Genomic DNA, 21,495 nt, shown 5'->3' with positions numbered 1-21,495 from the left:
ACTTTATTGTCAATTGTCGTGTATTTGACTATGTATGTTAACCTATAACCCCAAAGACCTGAAATACTTTTGACCTTGACCCATGACTCAGATTTGTCTCTAGAGAAGCAGGTCTTCCAGCACAGTCCTAAGAGCTTAGCTGATCACGGTTGGAGATGGTATAATGAAAGGTAATCTTGAAACTAAATATTTGTTAAAAGCCCCATTGTTGTGCTATATATATATATACACTGTAATGAATGTACTATATCAAAAATAAAAAATGTATCAAAATAAAATTTAAAAACCTTAAAAAATACCCATAAAATATCCTCCTGTTCATCAAATTTTATGATTTTTCTGTTTGCTTGTTTTCGTCCATCTGTCTGGACCCACCTGCCTGTTCGTCCTTCCTTTCTTCTTAGATTTAAAAGGCCTAAAGATGACTAACAATTATGAAACTTCTGATTAATCATCTTTATTCTTAGATTTCTGCAGAACTTTATTTTTAGAGTAATGGCAATGCTATTAGGATCAGAAATTTTTAGACCCTCATGATAAACTGTTTAGGTTTTAGTTACTACAGTGTTTGTGTTCTGGGAAGCTGCTCTCTTTAGCAAAATGTTGTTCTCTGGAATACAAAAATGGAATAGAATGCATGTTCTATTGCCTGGACCTGCTCTTTAATCTTCAAATGATTTTTATTTTGCTTATGTGAACATTTTTTCCAACTAATTTTCTGGTCTCCGAAATCCAGTTGCCTTGTAACTCAGTCCTTTATGTATTTTGCAACATTAAAACCGCCTCTGCAGCTCATCCATTCCAGTTGCTAAAGTAAGGACAGATGCTCAAAATAGGGGCCCCTCTACATTTTTTCTGTGGCATACTACAGGTGCAAAGCATTCCTCTGAGTAACCCATATGTAAGTGTATTTTAAAATTAAGATAGATTAAGTTCTTTAGTTAACAAGCTGTGGTTGCTCTGAGGTGGTCCAGTGAAAAATGATAGTTGATCAGCTAAGACCACATGAAGGAAAGATGTGGTAATATTAGCATGTGTTTTCACTGTAACCAGAACCTCAAAAGCAGATTTTGGCATAACTGGTATCACGTGGCAACTTTCAGTTCAGTCAGAGGATATTTGGTGGCATCACATATATTATGGAACAAAATCCTTGATATTAACCTAAAAATTCTTCCACTGCAGTTCCAATTTAGATGGTTGATAACTCTGATGGACCACCTTGCTCTGACTCCCCACACTGCTGCTTTCATTACAAACTGAACTCAGTCTTTATATAAAATCCTTTTTTTAGCTTCTGGCAGATTTCACGAAAGCGTAGTCATGGCAGCCCAGTGGGCTGTCTGAACAAAACAGGCTGTTGTGGGGAACAGAGACCGAACGATATTAAAGTACTTCAGCGTGACTATCATTTCTTCATCTGGTCTTATGGAAAATGTAAACTTCTACAAATGAAATGGGGATTCTCAGCAGTTGCATAAAACTACATGGGAACATCAGCAGTAAGTGTGAGTGTAGGTTGTTAGTGCATCACATACCTAAAATACCCACATTAAGCCTTTTATTAAAGACCTATTATCAAATGGAAGACTCTCCTGCAGGAGGCAATACAGGTGGTTTGAGCTTAAGCTTTTAAACTAATAGAAGGCGAAATGGGGCAGATGGATGTTAGAAGTTTCCATAACATATGTAGTGGGCAGGGAAACCAGATGCTTCAGGCATGATGGCTGCCTATAGAGGTATGGGTTTATGTCCTAATGAATGTACTATATCAAAAATAAAAAATGTATCAAAATAAAATTTAAAAACCTTAAAAAATACCCATAAAATATCCTCCTGTTCATCAAATTTTATGATTTTTCTGTTTGCTTGTTTTCGTCCATCTGTCTGGACCCACCTGCCTGTTCGTCCTTCCTTTCTTCTTAGATTTAAAAGGCCTAAAGATGACTAACAATGACAGCCTATAAGTATATCAGGGGTGTACATTGTTGTATATGAATCTTGTAGGGTTAAAGCAAGGCTTTGTAATGCTAAAAGTGAGGCCGTTTCTTTGTCCTTTCACCTCCATTTCATAAAAGCGGACACAGCACTTACGAGACGGCGGGGAGGGAAAAGGGGTACTGTGTGAGGGTTACCGTGTGAGGGTTACTGATAAGATATGAAACTAGCTGAATCCAGTCAACAGGGGAGTCTCATCAACAGGAGAACCTTGGAAGTCGGGCATGATTTGTTTTTGTTAGATAAAGAAACATCTTGAGACAAAATATAGGGGGCATGTAATTCACGAGAGTTAAACTTTGGTGTTCACACCCACAGTGCCGCTTGATTGGACAGAATAGTGATTTAGTTAATAGATGATTGGGTATTTTTACAAGCACGAGCTAATCATGAACTAACGCTTACGTACTTAAAAGTATAAAAAAGTATTATAACTAGTAGGCGGGGTCCCTCTCTGTAGAGGCACCTCGCTCGAGCGAATAAAGATTCTGTATTTGACTTTGGATACTTGCTCTGTGTGATCATTGCCCCAGCCTACAGCGAACTGCATGTGGCTTTAACAGCATAATTCGTAACAACATCAAGGCCTGGGGAAGCATCTATTCAACAAGGCCCCCCAGAGGAGGACAAAAAATAATGGGCACAAACTGACTGAAGATCACTTCAGACTAGACATAAGGAAAAACTTCTTTAGAAGTTGAGTGCCGATGGTTTGGAACAGACTCCCCCCAGAGGTGGTAGTCGCCCACCTTGGCACTTTTCGAAAAGTGTCTTGACACCCACCTTGCTGAGGTCATCTGACCCCAACTGTTTTTCTTGCTCATGTGCAGGGAGGCTGAACCTCATGATCTGTAAAGTCCCTTCCAGCTCCTAACAACAGCGAAACCACCACGTGTATTAAGCTCTTCAAATGAGCTTTAGTTAAAGTGCCTCTACGGTCATTTTAAAACATGGGGGGCATAATGCATGTGACGGTGGGCCATTTTAATTAGAGCAGCTGTTGGGGAACCGCACTAATAAAAACAGCTCCTCCCCACCCCTATATATGTATAGGCATGCTGTCATGATAACTCAAAAAGCATAAGCAGTACTCATGTGATTGTGATGCTACATGTGGCCTCTGCTTCTGTGATCTTACTGATTACACACAGCCTCAGCCTGATGCAGCCATGCCACTTGGGTATCAAAGATTGCACACAAAAATGTGGGGTATCTCTGTATAACATTACCTTGTCCCATATAAACCTACCTGTGGGCTTTCCAAATGAAGAGAGAACTTTATTTTCTTGGCATTCTCTTTTGCTGTGTAGAAATGTACTGTCTATAATCTACACAAACATAATGAATGATAGGCATATTTGTGGATGAGAGAGAAGTTAGGTGTCTGCTAAGAAAGCAGAAGGAAAGTGTGCTCAAACAATTGCATCAGGGTCCAGAGATCAAAACCTACGAAGTTCTATGCTGAGCTTTGTTGCTGGATCATTTTGAAATTTGTGGCCTTGCACAGGTCAGTTAACCTGTTTTTGCCCCTTTTTCCTACACACAAATTATGCTATTCCTGCTAAGAACCTTGTGCAATGATAGCTTTGTATATACACTATGCATCTTAGTGAGGGCACTTTCAAAATGTGGCCCCTTGGCCTCTAAAATGTTACCCACAATTTTGCAAGCTTGGTTTTTTACATTTGGGTTTTGGCATGTGGAAAAATGCACATCTATGAAGGCATGAAGGAGTGGAAAGGAATTCCTGGCTCATCTGCCCTTTCCCATGGAGAATGCAAGCAATAATATCAATGTCAGAGACAACTACAAAGAAAATCTGCACGGATAATGACCTTGATGTCTAATGACTTTGCATGTACACCAATGTATAGTTAATACATGTGTGAAGTTTGGAAATTGTGAGCTACCAGAAGCCAGGGCTACATACATAAAATTGAAGTATTTGAACATTTGATCTCAAATAAATTTATTTCATAATGTAATTCATTTGAAAAAGATATGAGCTTGAAGGGCCATATTTTCCTCTTATTTATTCCCAGTGCAGTCACATGGGTGAAACTGGGCTTGATGTAATACTAGGTTAGCGCTGCTGATTTCAGGGAAATTGCATCTGATTTAGGCTCATTTAAATGATATCAGAACCTGATCCCAAGGGCAGATATTGATTAAGAGCTTCTGCTTGTTTCTGAGTAATTTACCAGAGGGTTCACTTTTTCAGTCACATTCTGAACTTTCATTTCCATTGTTAAAACTGTTTGACTTGGAAATGTCTCCCTCTCAAGCAGGGTTCTCCCTCTGCTCAATTAAGCCAGGACTCCTAATCCAGTGTTTATGACATCATAGTCTGTTACTATGGAGATGGCTAAGTGACCACAAGTTCAGTGACTACACTGCAGATTTAAATAGTTGGGGGGTAGGGAGGGAAGGGGTGATTTTGAGGGAGAACAATCAGTTGTAAGATGAATTTATCTTTCTAAAGCATACAAAAGCAACTGGTAGAATGTTGATAAGCACGAATTAGAAAGCATACAGCGCCTATTTTCTGCATTTAAGGATTCCTATAATTTCAAGTCCCTTAATGTAAGCGGAGGAAGGCATAGTTACGAGCTGTCTTAATAATTTAAAATTCTTAGTTATTGGTCTTGTGACAACCCTAGGTATTGTGACATGTGCCCTGCTAAAATGACTAGTGCCTTTGTTCATAGGTATTACTCCATTAGGTTTATTTTTAATGAGGCTTCCATTTTTTTGCAGAATACTGAAAAGTGGAAAGAGATGATAGAACAGGGTTTAGGTTTGTCCATTTATCTTTTTCTATGTAGTTTTCTATTTTAATTTTCTGATGCATAAAAAACTCCACTGGCTCAGAAATTATTTTTTTGAGTGTGGTGTACCTAAGCTGTCTTCTCCTGGTATATTGAGATTCTCTCTTAAATAAGTTTTGCAGTAATATACTTTAAATTACTAGCTCATTCTTCTAGCTTACACAGCTAGAAGAATGAGCTAGTAATTTAGGATGTTTTTGGCCCTTATGCATAGGCAGAGTTCTAGATCTTTGTGCTAAAGGGTGTATAAATGTGCATGCAGAAGGAAGAGAGCAATCCAGGCAGGATGTGGCTTAATGAGATAGCTGTTTCACTGGGAGGGGACCCTGGGTTCTAGCCTGGAGCCTTGCTCCTAGTGGCCACATCCACACAAGTTAGTGCATTTCTGTTGTGGCATCTCAAAGCAGTTTGAGATGCTGCAGGAGGCACACCATGAACTAAAAAAATGTTTCCCATGCTGAATATTTGCAGCACCTACTCTAAGTTTGATACCAGGGAATCCTGATATCAGAAGAATACATGCAAGAAAAAAGCAGTATGGGGTGTGCTCCTGGAGCATGCCTGGAAGCAACTGGAAGCTGGGTCCTCCAAGGAGATGCTCTAGCACCCTGGGTAAGAGTTGCAAGGGACCTGGAGGCAGAGACCAGCCTCCAGGCACAGAGGAGGCTCTGACAGAACTCTGGCAGCCCTCTCAGGTCCTGCAGGGAGAAACCCGGCAGGCTGAGGAACTGCCAGTTGTATTGGAGCCCCCGGAAGCGGTGGAGGAAGGTGCGCCCCAGGTGACCCCATGTCACATGGCTACTGCAGGGCCTGAAGATGGAATGTCAAGACCTGGATGCAGAGGCAAGCCAGGCCCTGGCCTTCCTCCCACAAAGGGAGGCTTAGGACCTCCCTACAGCCTCCTGTGCATAGCTGCAGTTCCCCTTCTGGGGGGCCACATTGGTGGGCCAGGGATAGGGTCAGGCTGAGTGGGTGTGCTGGCTGGTGTAGTGCAACTGGTCCCCTCAGGCACTTGTGGTCTAGGCTTGGGAGTGGGGCCCTTACCCTTCCCACTCCCAGCTATGGAGAAGGCTGAAGAAGAGCCTTTCTCACTGCCCTTGCCCTTGGTCCCTGATGGTGGGCTTGGGAACCCGTCTGTGTGGGGCCTGGCCAGTGGAGACTGCCTGACCCTGTTGGCTCCCTGCCAGAGACCTGCCTGCCCCTGCAGCAGAGGTTGCAGGCTTCTCTACCCCTGGAGGAGGTTGGTCAGACTCTGCCTCCGGGGTGGGGGCTGCAGAGGTATGCATCCCCTTGGGGGCTTGGCTGAAATCTGCCTCCACAGTGGGGGCTGCAGTAAGCTCTGTGGGGGCATCTTCCCCCCCCTTCCCCAGAAGGTTCCTGCCTTGCCATTGCTTCACATTAGGGAGGGGAAAACAATAAAGAAAACCAAAATATACAGTGGGGCTGGTGAATCTAATAGGGGCAGGCTGGGGTTGTGGGGGAAATAGGGGGTAAGGGGGCTGAAGCTCACTCAGTTACAGCCCCACAGGAAAAAAACCTGGGAGGGCTATGCTTGGGAAATGTGTGTGTGTCTGTGTGTGCGTGTGGTGGAGGTGGTGGAAATACACACACAAGGCCGGGGGAGACTTGAGCTGACTTACTCAGCCACACAACAAACACCAGGGCAGGGGGAGTGGACCACAGGACTTACCATACAAGGGCAAAAAACACACAGGGAGAGCTGCTGAGGCAGATGTAAAAGATAGGTAGAGTGGTGGAAGGACTTTGTTTGTTGAAGATCAGTCCAAGAGCCCCTTAGGCCTCCAGCCAGGCACTCAGCAGCAGAGCAATAGGCATGAGAATGCAGCAGGATCAGATGCAGTGAGGCAGCTGTGGGGGAACACAGGAGCAATCAGTCAGGGAGTAATCCAGTGCAGGTGTGGTGTTGAATGGTGCAAGGTGGTGCAGCAGGGAATCTCCCTCTCTCTTAAGAGGGGGCAGCAGCAGAACAGATGGCAGCAGTGGTGGTAGCAGCTGTCCAGTTCAGCCACTCAGGGTGTGCTTCAGGTGGAAGTGGAGGTGAAGGGTGGGGGGTGTCCTGGCCAGTGGAGACTGCCTGGCCCTGTTGGCTCCCTGCCAGAGTCCTGCCTGCCCCTGCAGCAGAGGTTGCAGGCTTCTCTACCCCTGGAGGAGGTTGGTCAGACTCTGCCTCCAGGGTGGGGGCTGCAGAGGTATGCATCCCTTTGGGGTCTTGGCTGAAATCTGCCTCCATAGTGGGGGCTGCAGGGTGGGGGGTGTCCTGCCAAGGCAGCTGGGGCAGGTAAGACACCTTTAGGCTCCAGCAGTGATGGTGGGGGAGGCGCCCACAGGCATTTCAGACTCCCTCCCCAGGCTGTCCCTTGACCACGGCTTGGTGGTGGGCTGGGCAGGAGGCTGGAACAAGGGTGCAGAGGCTGGGGTGCGGTGCTGGGCTGCAGTGTAGTGCAGTGGGCCTCTCCCCGAGGTGGGGCAGCAGCATGCAGCAGAGGACCCCTCCTGTGGGTGACAGGGAACCAACGGGAGCAGCAGCAGCCCAAGGCAGGAAGGTCAACTTACCACAAAAGCTCCAAGAACAAGCCAGCAGGTAGCAGTAGCCAGAGGCAGAAAGGGGCCTGGTCATCTTGGCCTGCTTCCTCCCAGAAATTCCTGTCTATTTGTAACATTCAAATACCATGCGCCCTAAACCCTACTCAGCTAACTAGTAGCCCCTATTGTATGGGGGCTAATGAGTGAATGCTACAACAAAATCCTTGGGACAACAAAAGCAAAAAACAGGACATGAGTGAAGTGAGGGTCAAAGGGTCAAAACATGAAAATGAGTGTGTCTGAGAGGGACACCGACCAGAGCCCCCCAGGCTGTCCCAGAAGCTCCCAAGAGCGAGTAGCCCTGAGCTACAGCTTTTTATACTGCTGGATGTATCCGCTACGGGCAGAAATTTTTGCATTACTCTCTGTTCAATGCCTATTACATGAAAAGGGCAATGGTTTGGCTTGAAAGGAACAGTACAGAGATGGGATAAAAAATGGGGTCCAAATAGTACACTGTTAAATTAGGGAAATAGCAACACAAGTGCAGCAACTTCATTGATGGAGAACACAATTTAACCCATCATGTATTAATTATGTCTCACCTTGAATTATTTTTGAAAAAACAAAACATCTTTTTAAACCTTGCCATATTTAGTTGCATGCTGTGATGACAGGAGTCACCAGGTGGTGCTGTTACTCATTACAGTACAAGTTCTGGTTTTTCCTATAGCACCAGAGAACAGTCTTTGAAGAAATACTGTACTCTTGTCAGATTTGTGATGTAGATCCTTTTTGTGAGGCACCGTGGCAAAGAGCAAAAAAGTTAGTTCTCTGCCTTACTCTAACTAGAGGCAATGCTTCTTGGCAATTAGACTTTAGTATTTAGGCTGACACTCATTAAAAGAGGAATTGACCACATGCCATTTGTGCCCAGCTGTGTTCAAAGATTTGTGTATATGTGGCGTGAAATACACATATTGTACGAAGACCTGACCCAGACTTGGCAATTCCAGTTTCTCCCCCAGATAGGAAGCTGGCCTGGAGGACTACAAAATGTGCTACTATTGAGTAGAAAGCAACTCTACTTTGTGAAGGAACATAATATCATGGCCCAGATTTTCAAATGAAATGGCCAACTTCTCAATTCCAGCAAAGCATAACATGGTATTGAAGGGTAAATGTGCCTGTTGCTGCATACTGTTGGCCCTCACACATAGCTCCTTGACCCCTTAAAGAAAGTTCAGTAGCTCTTGCAGCCACACCTTCCATACTTAAAAAATGTATGTAGTAATGTTCTTGCAGCCTGTTGCCTTCCCTGGCATGCTTCCTTATAGTGATAGTACTTCTTGCCTGGGGCCAGATCTCTTAGCCCAGCAACATTAAGAGACCATGAAAGAATGGAAATGGGGTCAGGCAGATGAACCCATATTTATGCACTTTATATGATGATTAATTTTCAAGCACTTGCTATCTCCATTGACTGAACTAGGACACTTTTATTCAAGTACTTAAATGTGGGCTTAAATGCCTAATTTTTGGCACCTAGGTATGAATATGTTACTTACACTATTTTTCCTCAAGTGATATCTCTATGCCCCACGCCATCCTTTAAATCTCCTCAAGGTTGGTACGTTCCTGGAGTTTTGTCTCTGCACTGTTCAGTGGAGGGATCATTGTGGTCAAGTCTGTTATGTCTTCTAACAGCTTTCTTACAGGAAGCCTGTCATGGCAGATGCTCTGGCTTCATTCTTAGTGCATATCCCAGATGCTTTTGTGCTTGTTTTTTTTTCTGGATAAATGGAGATAAGGTATTGTTGCAATCTTGGCATTTCTTATCAAGTCATTCCATGGAATACCTAGTATCTTCCTGTAGCATTTGTTTTCAAAGACATTTTAGATGTCAGGCTCTACTTTTGGTGGATTTTCAGCTTTCCTATCAATATGTGAAAGTGGAAATAACATTTGAATTGAAGCTGTGCAGTTGAATCTTTTTTCATTTGTAGATATTTGATGACCAGATCTTGAGAGAGCATCTCCACCTTGCCAGTTTGCAACATCATTTCCCATTGGATATCTCTATAGCCTTTTATGTTACTGCCAAGTTGTGTGAATTGGCCCAGGTCTTGTATATTCCTTTGCCTTCTCACTAATGCTTAAGTTGTGTATTGCACCCTAATGAAATAGGGGTGGTCAAATTGCTTCAACCATTACTTTATACAATACTTCTAAGCTTGATATCTTGATTCGTTTATGATCTCAAACATGAGCCAGTGATAAGGGAAGGTCAACTTTAGTTCAGTTCCCATTTTTAACCTAAAGAATTGATTATATTTAATAATAAAATTACATTAGTCCCTTTGAACTCCATCCATGATTCAAAGGATAAAAAAATCCAATCTTTCAAGGAATTTTTGGAGTTTTGATAGCATCTGTCTCTTCAGGATTGCACATTTGTCTGTTAGCCACATTACCATATATTTTCCTGGATTTTATAGATTTCTAGATGTTAAGGCTTTAAGGGGACCACTGCAACCATCCAACTTGATCACTTATACAATACATGTCCTAGAATATCACCCCATGTTTCCTTTAGTGGAAGGGCTTGTTTTTCTCTTCTTTATGGGCTTCAAGTAACTTCCCACAAAATATTAATGGGAAGCTCTGCAGGAGAAAGTAAATCAATAGATTTTTCTCCCCTTTGTGACCACTTATGATAAGTTTTCCATCATATAATATTTTCTATCAGTGGACTGACAGCCATCAATACACCCAACGTCTCTACCCCATTCACAAATGGGTGGGCAGTAATATTTCGTTGGATAAGCTCGTGAAGGCTGAAATACCCCCAGATTCTTCAGATGCCTATTGAATTACTACTATGCTTGTATTCCACAGACAGTTAACAAAAGAGGGACCTTACTTCCCCTTCAAAAGTCACTTCAAACACTGCACCTGGCTGTAATCTTTCCTACTTGAACTAATTGGTACTTACGGTGGTATATGGGAAAAGGCCCCTTTGGTTAATAATGGCATTTTGAACTACAAAGTGATTTCCTAACATTAAGTTGTTTGATTCAGCCTATATGTTACAATGATTTTCATTTGCAGGAACTGTGATTCTCTAGTACTTTAGGAAAAATAAATGTGGTCCTGATGAGGTAGTAGGATTAGAAAGCTCCCTGAAAGACTCAGCAAAGAAAATCAGATGTTGTTCACTGCGATATTTGCACAAGTCAGAAGTGGGGAAACTTTATTATTTTCATTGTTTTAAAATGTGTATTATTGCATTTTTTGTGTCAAAAAATAAATCACACCTCATTTCCTTGGTTATATAATGCACACAAGTACTGATTTATTTTCCCTAATCTTTTATGTATTTGCTTCTTTTAACTATATATATATATATGAAATTTGTCAGGTTTTACATTTTCCAACTGCAGTAGACTCCCTTTTAGAAAGATACCTAATCTGATTTTGAGGACTTCAAACAGAGAATAGGGTTACACTGTTATCTGTCCACAGTTTATGCCAGAATAGCCATTTTGCTCAGGACAGCCATTTACAACCACTCCATTACCTAGCTGTGAGGTGCAGTAACACCTGCCTGCAGTGTGAATTATCCCAAGATAAGCTGTATGTCTGTCTGTGACATATGAGGTATAAATATAATTTCTATCATTGTACAAAACCAATGCAAATTACGTTAGGGTATGTGGTCATCTGTCTATGCCCTCCATCAGGTCAGAGAGAGGGGACTTGTTTTGAGTGAAGAATTGTAGAAACTAAGCACTGCTTATTAATTTTCCCTTTGCAAAAGGGTCTACATTGTCATGGGGGTGCAGGAGGGGAGGGGAAGGAAAGGTAGCTGGCAGAAATTGGCTGAGATTCTCTTTTCTTATAGCAGTCTCTTCATAGCATCTGATGGAGAAAGCCCTCTGCTTTAGTTAGTCTGTAAGGTGCAAATCTACCCTGCCTTCTGCCTGAGATTCTCTTGTCATATGCTGTTCTGTGGCTACTCTGCCAACCCACCTGTTATGATGTATACAGAGCAAATGAACAGGGACATAAACATCCCATGGGATTGCCTGTGAAGGATCCCACTGGCTTCCATGGCACTGTGCATGCTATCAGTTGCATAGCTGGGGTGCTACTCAGCTTTCTCATCTCACATTTCTATGAACAAATAAAAGCATGTACAAGGCCAACTTCTGCCCTTGGCCATACATGCAAATACCTCCCTTTGGTTTCAGTTGAAGCTCCATACACGTGCTGAATGGAAGAATTTGGCCCATAGTAAACAGCCTTTCTCCTCCCTGTTGTGCTCCAAAGCAGTAATGCATGTGCTATTTATCTATCAGGCATTTCTAGAGTGTCCATTTCTGAGGCCTGCCTTTGCTGAAGTGAGGTGGGGGGAGCTTAGAGAAAGAGGTTTAACATTCCAGCTGTGTCCTGGATTCCCTCAGAGTCAGGTTAGCTATCCCCTCTATATGTCAAAACAATCTGACTTTAAAAGGCTGAAATATCCCTTGCTGAGCTGTTTCAGTCATGGGCGATATTACATACAGTAGAGAGATTATCTTGATGCATTCCATCTGGTTACGTCCATTGTTGATTGGGTGGAGATTGGTCTGATTTAATTGCCAACAGATACCTTTATTTCTAGGACTGTTTAATTAAAACAATTCTCTTCCTGCATTGCATGTAAAGCCCTTAATAAAGTAATTGCATGCAGAAGTGTCTGGATTACATTTGCTGTTTCTGCAATCCACCTGTATCAATGATCTTTGCCAGAATTTTTTTTTAATAGAGATGTTGCTTGAGGCATTACCTAGTACATCTGAGCTATGAAAAAAAATCTTTGTCATCATTACCATCATATCAAAGGAACAGTGTTGTTTGTATAAAGATAATAGAAATACCTTCCTGGATTAGAGTATATATCTGTAAAACACATCTTACAAAATTCCCCTTTTTTTTCCATCCCACTCAAGGCACATAGCAATGCTGAAACCCACAGAAATTGCTCAGTACTCACAGAATGAAAGATCATTTCAATCACACTGTCAAACAGCTCAGTTAAATATAATTATTTTAAAGACCAAGGAATACATTAGCAGAATACTGAAAAAGAGCTTAGCAAAATTCAGCGTGTTCAAAGAAGTAAGGAAGTAACATGATTCATTTCCCACCCCCACCCCCCGCTTTTTTTAAATGCATTTTTGTTTTCATACATACAGTATACCTGTATCCCTCTATGGGCACTGCCAGTACTTTTAGGCAATAGTCACTAGGGCCCTTAAGTTTACCAAAAGAATTGTATTTACTTCAGTGGGTTTCAGATAATGTTCATAGCATAGGGTGATTTTGGATAGCTTCTTACTATGCCTACAAACTATAGATGTTAATTACATCTTCTTTTGCTTCCAATTGGTTTCAACAGTTTATAGAGATCAGCATCCTCTTCCTCCCTGACCTCCTTGCAGCAACTCTTCCTCGCTAACCTACCCTTATCACCTATCTTTGTGAGGCCAGCTGATGCAAGGGAAATATTACTGAGAAGTCTGTTCTGCTTCCCCATCCCATGGCTCCCCCCCATAATTCCCATTAGTAATAAGCATCTAAGGTTGATTCTGTAGTGAGCCTCCATGGATTTAGGGCTCATAGGATGGTAGGGACCTTTGTGCAGCAAGTTGTACATGTATGTCATAAGAGTTTATCACAAGCCTTGACAAATATCTCATACAAGTGTGTAAGGCCAGCCTGAAAACCCCTTCCATGGCAGGTTTGAGTGACCAACTTGAATGCTGATGAAAACACCATAACATTTTTCAAGGTACCTGCAGCCTATTTTCAAAAATGGCCTAGTATTTGGGGGGGCCAGTAGGCCTCTCTGTGTAGCAAAATGAAGGTATGGTTTTAACACAGGTGGCTTCATTCCATGTAGTTTAGGTAACAGTTGCAGTAAAGGCCTGCTGGCACGGACTTCAGTATAGGCTGGCAATAGTAGCATGGACCTAGGGTTCCTAGTAGCTTTGTACAGGCCAGGCAGAAGACTTCACTGGTGTTAACTAATGCACTGAAGACTTGGAAAGAAGCTGGCCTTGGTGACATACCTACCAAACCAATCAAGCAATTCAGACCCCAGACTCAAGAATGGCTCCTCTGTCTATACAACTCATGCACAACCAGTCAAAAAAATTCCAAAGATATAGCGACATGCTCAGGTAGTGGCATTTCTGAAGCCAGGGAAAGATCCATCTGACGCAAAGAGCTTCAGACCTATCTCTCTGCTGTGCCACACATACAAATTCTATGGACAACTGACAGTGAACTGGCTTGCCACATACGTGGATAAACACCTAATCCCTGAACAGGGTAGCTTTCTCCCTGGAAGATCAATGAGCCACTTGCTCAATCTCACTCAGCATACTGAAGATGATTTTGAAAGAGGCCAAATCACTGGACCTCTGTTAGTCAACCTAACTTCCACCTATGATACATTTAATTACCAGTGACTCCTCCACAAGACCCTGGAAATAACAAAGCACCTATACCTAACAGAACTGATATGAACCCTGCTCAAAAACAGATTTTTCTTTTCAAACTGGATGGGAAGTGAAGCAGATGGAGAAAACAGATTAATGACCTTCTCTAAAGAAATGTGCTTGCATCTATTATATATCGTCTATACAAATGACCAACCAATTGATTTGGAAACAAACATTTTCCATCAATGCGGATGAACTGTACATAACAGCCCAAAACACTGGCTTTGACCATGTCAAAAAATCCCTAAGTGAGGCATTAATTGGCCTAACCTTATACTACTTTGAAAACCAATTATGTGCCAACCCAGCAAAAACACAAGTATGTGCCTTCCATCTGAAAAACCATGAGGCCAACTGCCAACTCAACATTATGTGGTCTGGGACCCCACTACCCCATGGTCCAAATGCAGTTTACCTTGGCATCACCCTTGATCAAACCTTCTCATACAAAGAACACAATGTGAAGACAAAAGCAAAAGTGAGTACTCATAATAACATCTATATAAGCTCACCAACTCAAAATGGGGAGCAAGCTCTTCAACGATCCAAGCCATTGCTCTGACTCTTAGCTTCTCCTCTGCTGGGTATCCATGCCCTGTATGGGAGAGATTCATCCATGCTAAGCACCTTAACCCCATTCTGAATGATAGCTGCCAGTGCATCCCAGGATGTCTGAAGCCTACCAGCCTAATCAGTATGTACCTGCTGGCTGGCATCGCTCTGCATGACATCAGAAGAGCAGTGTCCAGCAGGAAAGAATGATCGTGACAAACTGAAGACATGAGACACCCCTGCACAACCATCCTGCAGCATACAAACAACTGAAGTCATACAGGAGCTGCCTTACAAGCGCCCAACCTCTCAATGCCATATCCAAGGAGACGTAACTACAGATGTGGAATGAGAGGCTGAAGACAATCTTTGGCAGCAAAAAAAAGGACATTCCAGCAGCCACATCTTTACCACCAGGGGCTGACAAACCATGGTAAAGGTGGCGATGTCTCAATTGTCTATGTACCAGAGTTGGACATTCCAAGTAATTAATGAAGATGTGGGGCTAGAGCACCTGGGTAGGTTAGTTGCTTACCTCTCATTTTCAATCTGCCACTCAAAAATTGCCCCTTTAGCCATGTCTTCCTGCTGAGCCCAGGACCATTGTTGAGAAATGAGCCCCACTTCTACTCCCTACATGCCAAACCTGGCGGAGTAAACAGCTTAGAGGCATCTGGATTGGTACTTTGTTGCCAGGCTTTGGCATGTACAAACTAGGTTGGGGGTGGGGCTTGTTTCTTGGCATTGGTTCCTGGCTCAATGCGGGGAACAGACATGGGCCAAGTTGCTTTTGAAAATGGGACTTTCATATAAGTCACTTAAGCACTTCTGAAAATGTTGTTTTTCCTCTGGCACAGGGAAGCAAAACCTTGTCTGCCACTTCTTTGCCTGGAAAGAATGAGAATCAGCATGTTAGGTTTTAAAGTGATGTCTCATCCTGACATGTGGGGATTTGAAGTGATTACTGTGGGTATTCATGGAAGTTGTGTGTGTAACTTTCTGCAAGCCATGCAAGTAACAGATTTGAATTGTCATCATGTTTCATTTTTAGCTTTTTCAGACAAATCTGTTGGATTGTGTTTTTTTCAAATATATATATTTTTTTAAGGATGCTTCCTTTTCTTCAAAGAAACCAATTTGTATAGGGACTGCCAAGTTTTAAATGGGACTTAAAAGAAGTATCACCAAGCTGCTCCAGCAGCAATATGCATGCCCTCTGTGGATGCTGGTTATCACAAATGGAAATATACAACAAGCAGTGTAACTACAAGATATTTACAGGCAGGCACCCACAGCTCCCTGGTCTCTTTAACATCCACAGATGTGCTGCTGTTGCCTTCCTTTCCAGCTCAACAGTATTTCAAAATCACATGCTCCTGTCTCATCAGATCCCTTTGAGATAGTATCTTGGAATTCCTTGCAAATACCTCCTTTGACTGGAAATTCCATAACGAAACAAAAAGATGTTGCTTCTTGGAGGAAACAGGTTTTCCCCAGGGGGACCATAAGATAAGTGTTCCCAACCACTCAGCCCCATGCTATGTTTCTGGTAACATGTGCTGTGTTAGGGCCCCAAAACTGTCGTTTCCGGTTCAGCGTGTTCTGAAAAAAAAATCCCCGCTACAAATCTTTGCTTAAGAACAATGAGTTCACGAAAACTAGAGAGACTCAAACAAGAGAATGTGAAACAGGACCAAAGGGAGGGGCAGAGGGAGGCAGCTGCTTTTGGAACCTTTTTTCTTTCCTCTCTGCTGCGTGGCTAAAAATAACCAAAAATTAAACTTTGACACAAATATTGAAAGTTGATTCAAGATATGAACTGGTAGTAGAGGGGGGAAACCCTCCCATTGGCAGTGAAGCAGTATATAAATCAGGAAAAATCAACAGAGAATTTAATCAAAACATGTGCTGCGCACAGTTCACTGGCGCTCTGATACTGCCCCTCCCTTTGGTCCTGTTTGCAAGAGTTATGGCTGAGTTCAGTAGTGAGAAATCAATAGCTTTTAATTCTGTCTGTCCTCTCAGGTCTTTTTGATAGCCACTGAACAATCCCCAGAACAACATATGTAACATGTTGCCTGCAGGAACAAAACGTTTGTAGGGATTCAGAAAAGCCACCTGACAAAATATTGCTAAAAATAGTATTATTTTACAACTGAAGAAAAAGGGCCTAATATTCTAGACAGAAGTCCCTTGTATTTTAACAGCTCCTAATGTGATAGGAAATATATTGTTATAATTTTACCACCATCTGCATCATCCCAGGTTCCTGTAACAATCTGCCGTGCTATTTTACCCTGTTGCGCTTATCCATTGCAGAACACACAGAGTGTAAGACTGTGCACTTCATAGAGATATTTTCCATGCTTTTTGGTACAATGGGGTAGCAGTATTTTAGAGGTGGGGCTAACTTTTCACCCAGGCTGATCAGAGAAACCAGTGGTATCTCTAAGTCACTTTTCTGTATTTCCTAATCATGCCATGAAAATGAACCTTTTCCTCATGTAAAGTAGAACACCATATGGCAGGAGGGCTCAATATCCAGCCCATAGGCCAGGTGTGGCCCCCAGTGCTGTGTCATCTGGCCTATGAGATTACTTATGGGTCTGAAAATTTGGTGCCAGGGAAATGATGGCATTGCTCCCCTCCAGCCACATTTCTGGACCTGGGTGGAGCCCTGGGCCCTGTGTGCTGGACTGGGTGCCTGAACTCTACATGTGGGACTGGGGGGGGGGTAGCATGGCTCTGATCCGGTGCACAGGTGGCGCAGGGAACGGGGGCGGAGGGGGGGCAGTAGTGCCAAGCCCCAGGTCCCAATTCCAGTGCATAGAGATCAGTCTAGCCCACAGACCAGCTCCACACCCCTCATCTGGTCCATGGAGCCAAAAGCTGGAGCACCACTAGCATATTCTAACTTCAGCAATAATGGATTCTTTTGTGCCATTGGGTTGGCGAACATTGCAGGAGTGCATTATGCCTGGCCCCTCCAGCCTTACGCCTACCTTTCTTACTGTTCCTGTGACCTACATCTGGCTATGTCATGGCAAACCCCAGCTGCTGCCCCTTGTATAGTAACTGGGGATGGGCAACTGGGGCATCAGCATAGATGTCACCAAGTGCCAGCATAGAAAGGGCACAAGGACAGCAGCTACCACCATTGCCCACCTGGCCACTGCTGCCACTGCTCTTATTATGCTTCTGGCTGCTGCTTGTACTTCAAAGCTCAAGTCCGTCGCCAAGAGAAGAGACTTCCCCTGTCAAAGGATAATTCTGTAAAGAGCTAATGCAGATATCGTTGGATGGAATTCTCATTCTAGCTGAAACGTTTACACCTTTCATGTATGTGGACGGTTGAAATAAGGATGATGTTGCCAGTCAGAGAATGGGGTGTCACTCCTGTAAGCAGATGTCTGTTCTATGAAAGAGCTGGCCCTACCCTTCCAGTGACTTCCTGTTTCGTGTGAACTTAACACTGCACTTCTTTGTTACCTAAATATTCCAGCAGCTTTCCTCAGCAATGTCCATGTTCCAGTATGGTAAGTGCTTTTTACTTAGCACTGAAATGATACATAGGTCTCCTCTCTGCCCCCTTGACCCTTATCTGAACTGCAAATTATATAGCAGAGCAGTTTAACAAATACAAAATATGCCTCAAGGTGCCAACCAAAAAAACACCTCTAAGCACAGATGACAGTTTTTGTGTTCACCTTGGATTCAGCAGTCTCTTATCATCTTGTGTAAATTAACTATGCTTTGAGTCTGTCAGTATAATTATTTTTAACTCATCAGATAGTTTTGCTTGACAGGGCTCTAGCTAATTAATAATCAGGCACTTCTCCATTTCTCATTCTCAAGAAGCTGGGAAATGCCATAGATCAGACACATTAGCTTTTATCTAGCAATGTATGTACTCTGACAAGCCTTATTGGTTCATTACAAATGTAGCCTTGTCACCATAGAGATAAGACAAATTCTGATAAATCACCAGAAAACCTTATGGAATACGTTTTAAGATAATACCTCTCATATTTTAATGGTCATAGAAGCTGGGGCTGTAAGCTCACATCTTAAGAATAAACGGTAACAAAAGCGAAGAAAGAAATCACATTCTTTAATTAAAAGGCCTCTCATTTTATTAAGGATGGTAAGCTTTGTGCTGCATTTGTCTATGTGCCTCTGTACCAGCTCCAGTAGCTAGGCATTTTACTTGCTATGAATCACAGTCTTCCTCTCTTTTTCACAAATAAATGTTTTGTTGTGTTTTGTTTAGAACTATTCCTAACATACTTTGGTCTGGTCTCTTCTTGGGTCGAGCTGTGTCAGAGTAGTCCTGATTAGAGCATAGAAAAATGTATGTGAAAATAACTCTTATTGATTTGCTTTGCACATATGCTGGATCCCTTGTAGATGCTTTTAAATGAATATTTAGGCATGAAAGTTATCTTATTCTCTAGAATTGTTTATTATTGTATAGCATCCATAAGCATGCTAAGGGCCAGGTTCAGAATTGTCTCATTGGTTTCATAGTTTCTAGGGACAGAAGGGACCTGATCATCAAGTCCGACCCCCTCCCTGGGCAGGAACAAGGGCTGGGATCATAAGACCCCAGCCAGACAGCTATCCAACCTGCTCTTGAAGACCCCCAAGGTAGCAGAGAGCACCATCTCCCTTGGGAGCCCATTCCAGAGCCTGGCAGCCCTAACTGTAAAGTAATGCCTCCTGATATCAAGCCTGAACCTGCTCTCACTGTTATTGCTGGTTATCCCAAATGGTGCCCGGGGGAATAGAGCCTCACCTATTTTCCACTAGTCCCCCCTGGTGAGTTTATATGTGGCTACCAGATCCCCTCTCAGTCTTCTCTTGTGGAGGCTGAATAGATTCAGGCCCTTTAGTCTATCTTTGTAGGGCCTGGCCTGCTGCCCCCTGACCATGCGAGTGGCCCTCCTCTGGACCCTCTCAAGGTTAGTCACATCCCTCTTCAAGTGCAGCTCCCAGAACTGGATGCAGTACTCCAACTGTGGCCTGACCAGCACCACAGAGAGAGGAAGGATCACCTCCCTTGATCTGCTTGTGGTGCATCTGTAGATGCACAACAAGGTGCGGTTAGACTTACTGACCGCTTCCTCGCATTGGCCGTTCATGTCCATCCTGGAGTCAGCAATGACTCCAAGATCCCTTTCAGCCATTGTGTTGTTGAGAAGGGAGTTCCCCAGCCTATAGGTGTGTTGCTGGTTCCTTCTCCCTAGATGCAGCACCTTGCACTTGTCTGCATTGAATTCCATTCTACTCTCACCCAGCCACCTCTGTAACCTGTCTAGATCTAGGTGGATTCTGTCCTTCCTCTCCAGTGTGCCCACTTCTCCCCCTTCATCTTTGTGTCATCAGTGAATTGGGACAGTGTGCTTTCCATGCCCACTTCCAGGTCACTGATAAAGATGTTGAACAGGCCCAAGGACTGAGCCCTGGGGAACTCCTTTGCCCACATCCCTCCAGGTCGAAAACGACTCATCCACCATCACTCTCTGGGTGCGACCATTGAGCCAATTTGCCACCCATCTGACAGTGTAGGCATTAGTGCTGCAGCCTCCTAGTTTTTTTATGAGCATGGGGTGAGAAACAGTGTCAAAGGCCTTCCTGAAGTCCAGGTAGACTACATCCACCTCAACCCCCACATCCAAGGACTTTGTGACCTGGTTGTAAAAGGAAAAAAGAAAAGGAAAAAAGGTTAGTTAGGCAGGATCTACCCGCAATGAACCCATGCTGGTTGCCCTTGAATATTACCTCCCTACAGATGTACTCCTAGATAATTTTCTCGATTACCTAATCTTGATAATTACCTAATTTCAATTACCTAATCTTGATAATCTTGATAATTAGGTGCATCAGAGGTACTTAGGTGCATTTCAGCAACCTAAGCCCTGACAATTCAAAATGGCCATGCACCCACTCATACAAAACTTATTATTACTCCCCTAAATGCCCTGTTCATTTCCATTTTGGAATTTCAAGTTCCCAAAGCACATCTATTGAGGCACACACCCATGCTCAGAACTCACCCAGCGTTGCCACCCCTTGAGCACTGCAATCCTGCATAAGCTTCTTCACAATTTAAATAGCACATTAAAAGCACATAAAAACCTGGATAGGCCCTAACCATTAGGTAGACAAAACCCACAGATAACTCATATAGCACCAAATTCAGCTGAAAGCCTATGGTGGTACTACTGCCCACCTTTTCCCCAAAGTTTAGTGGTGAGGGCCTTCACCCAGGACAAGGAAGATCTGGGTTCTTGATCCTCTTTAGCCTGAGGGGTCTCAAACCCACAGGTCCCACTCCTCAAGAGAGTGCTCTCCTTGCCAGCCCCATTTTCCCCATTCCAGCATCCCTACCCACTGCCTCTCCCCTTCCCATCCCACAGCTCTGGTGTGGATGCAACTCTCTCCACACTGCCTGTATTTTCAAGGCAAGCAGCTGTTAGAAGTAGGGGAGGGCCAAAAGAAGACAGTGGCAGCCCATGGCTAGGGAGGGGGAAGAGGCTACAGATGAGCCATAAAGCCCTGCAGGATACTGTGTTCTGGTTCAGTTGTATTCTATCTGTCCACCAAGCTTAGTTTTTACTGATGGCTCATTTTTATGGATTTCATGGACAGACATTTTTGCCCTATTTTTTACGGGCTGTCCATAAATGTAGACAGTTGGCAACCCTGAGAGAGTAGATTCCAGTCTTTGCTGCTAAGTTTATTTCTGTTTCTGTTTGTTTTTTTAAAGCCAATGACTTTATGATGTCAACTAGTATAAACTGTGCTGGGAGACCGTGACCAGAACCCAAGACTCCCCCATTTCTGTTAGGCTACTACTGTTTGCTCTCAGCGCTGTCTACCCATTTACATTTCACACAATGAGCACGCCCCGAAGAGCAAGCTTATTGGCACATTCCCAGCACTGAACTAATACAGCTACATCTGTTTCAGGGTATAATGTTCATGGAGTGGGCATGCTGTATCTCAATACAGCACTCCTT

Source organism: Crocodylus siamensis, chromosome 4 (assembly GCF_052110815.1).
Source record: "Crocodylus siamensis isolate JL-2025a chromosome 4, ASM5211081v1, whole genome shotgun sequence".
Classification (NCBI taxonomy): Eukaryota; Metazoa; Chordata; order Crocodylia; family Crocodylidae; genus Crocodylus; species Crocodylus siamensis.
Note: the sequence above shows the minus strand (reverse complement) of the source record.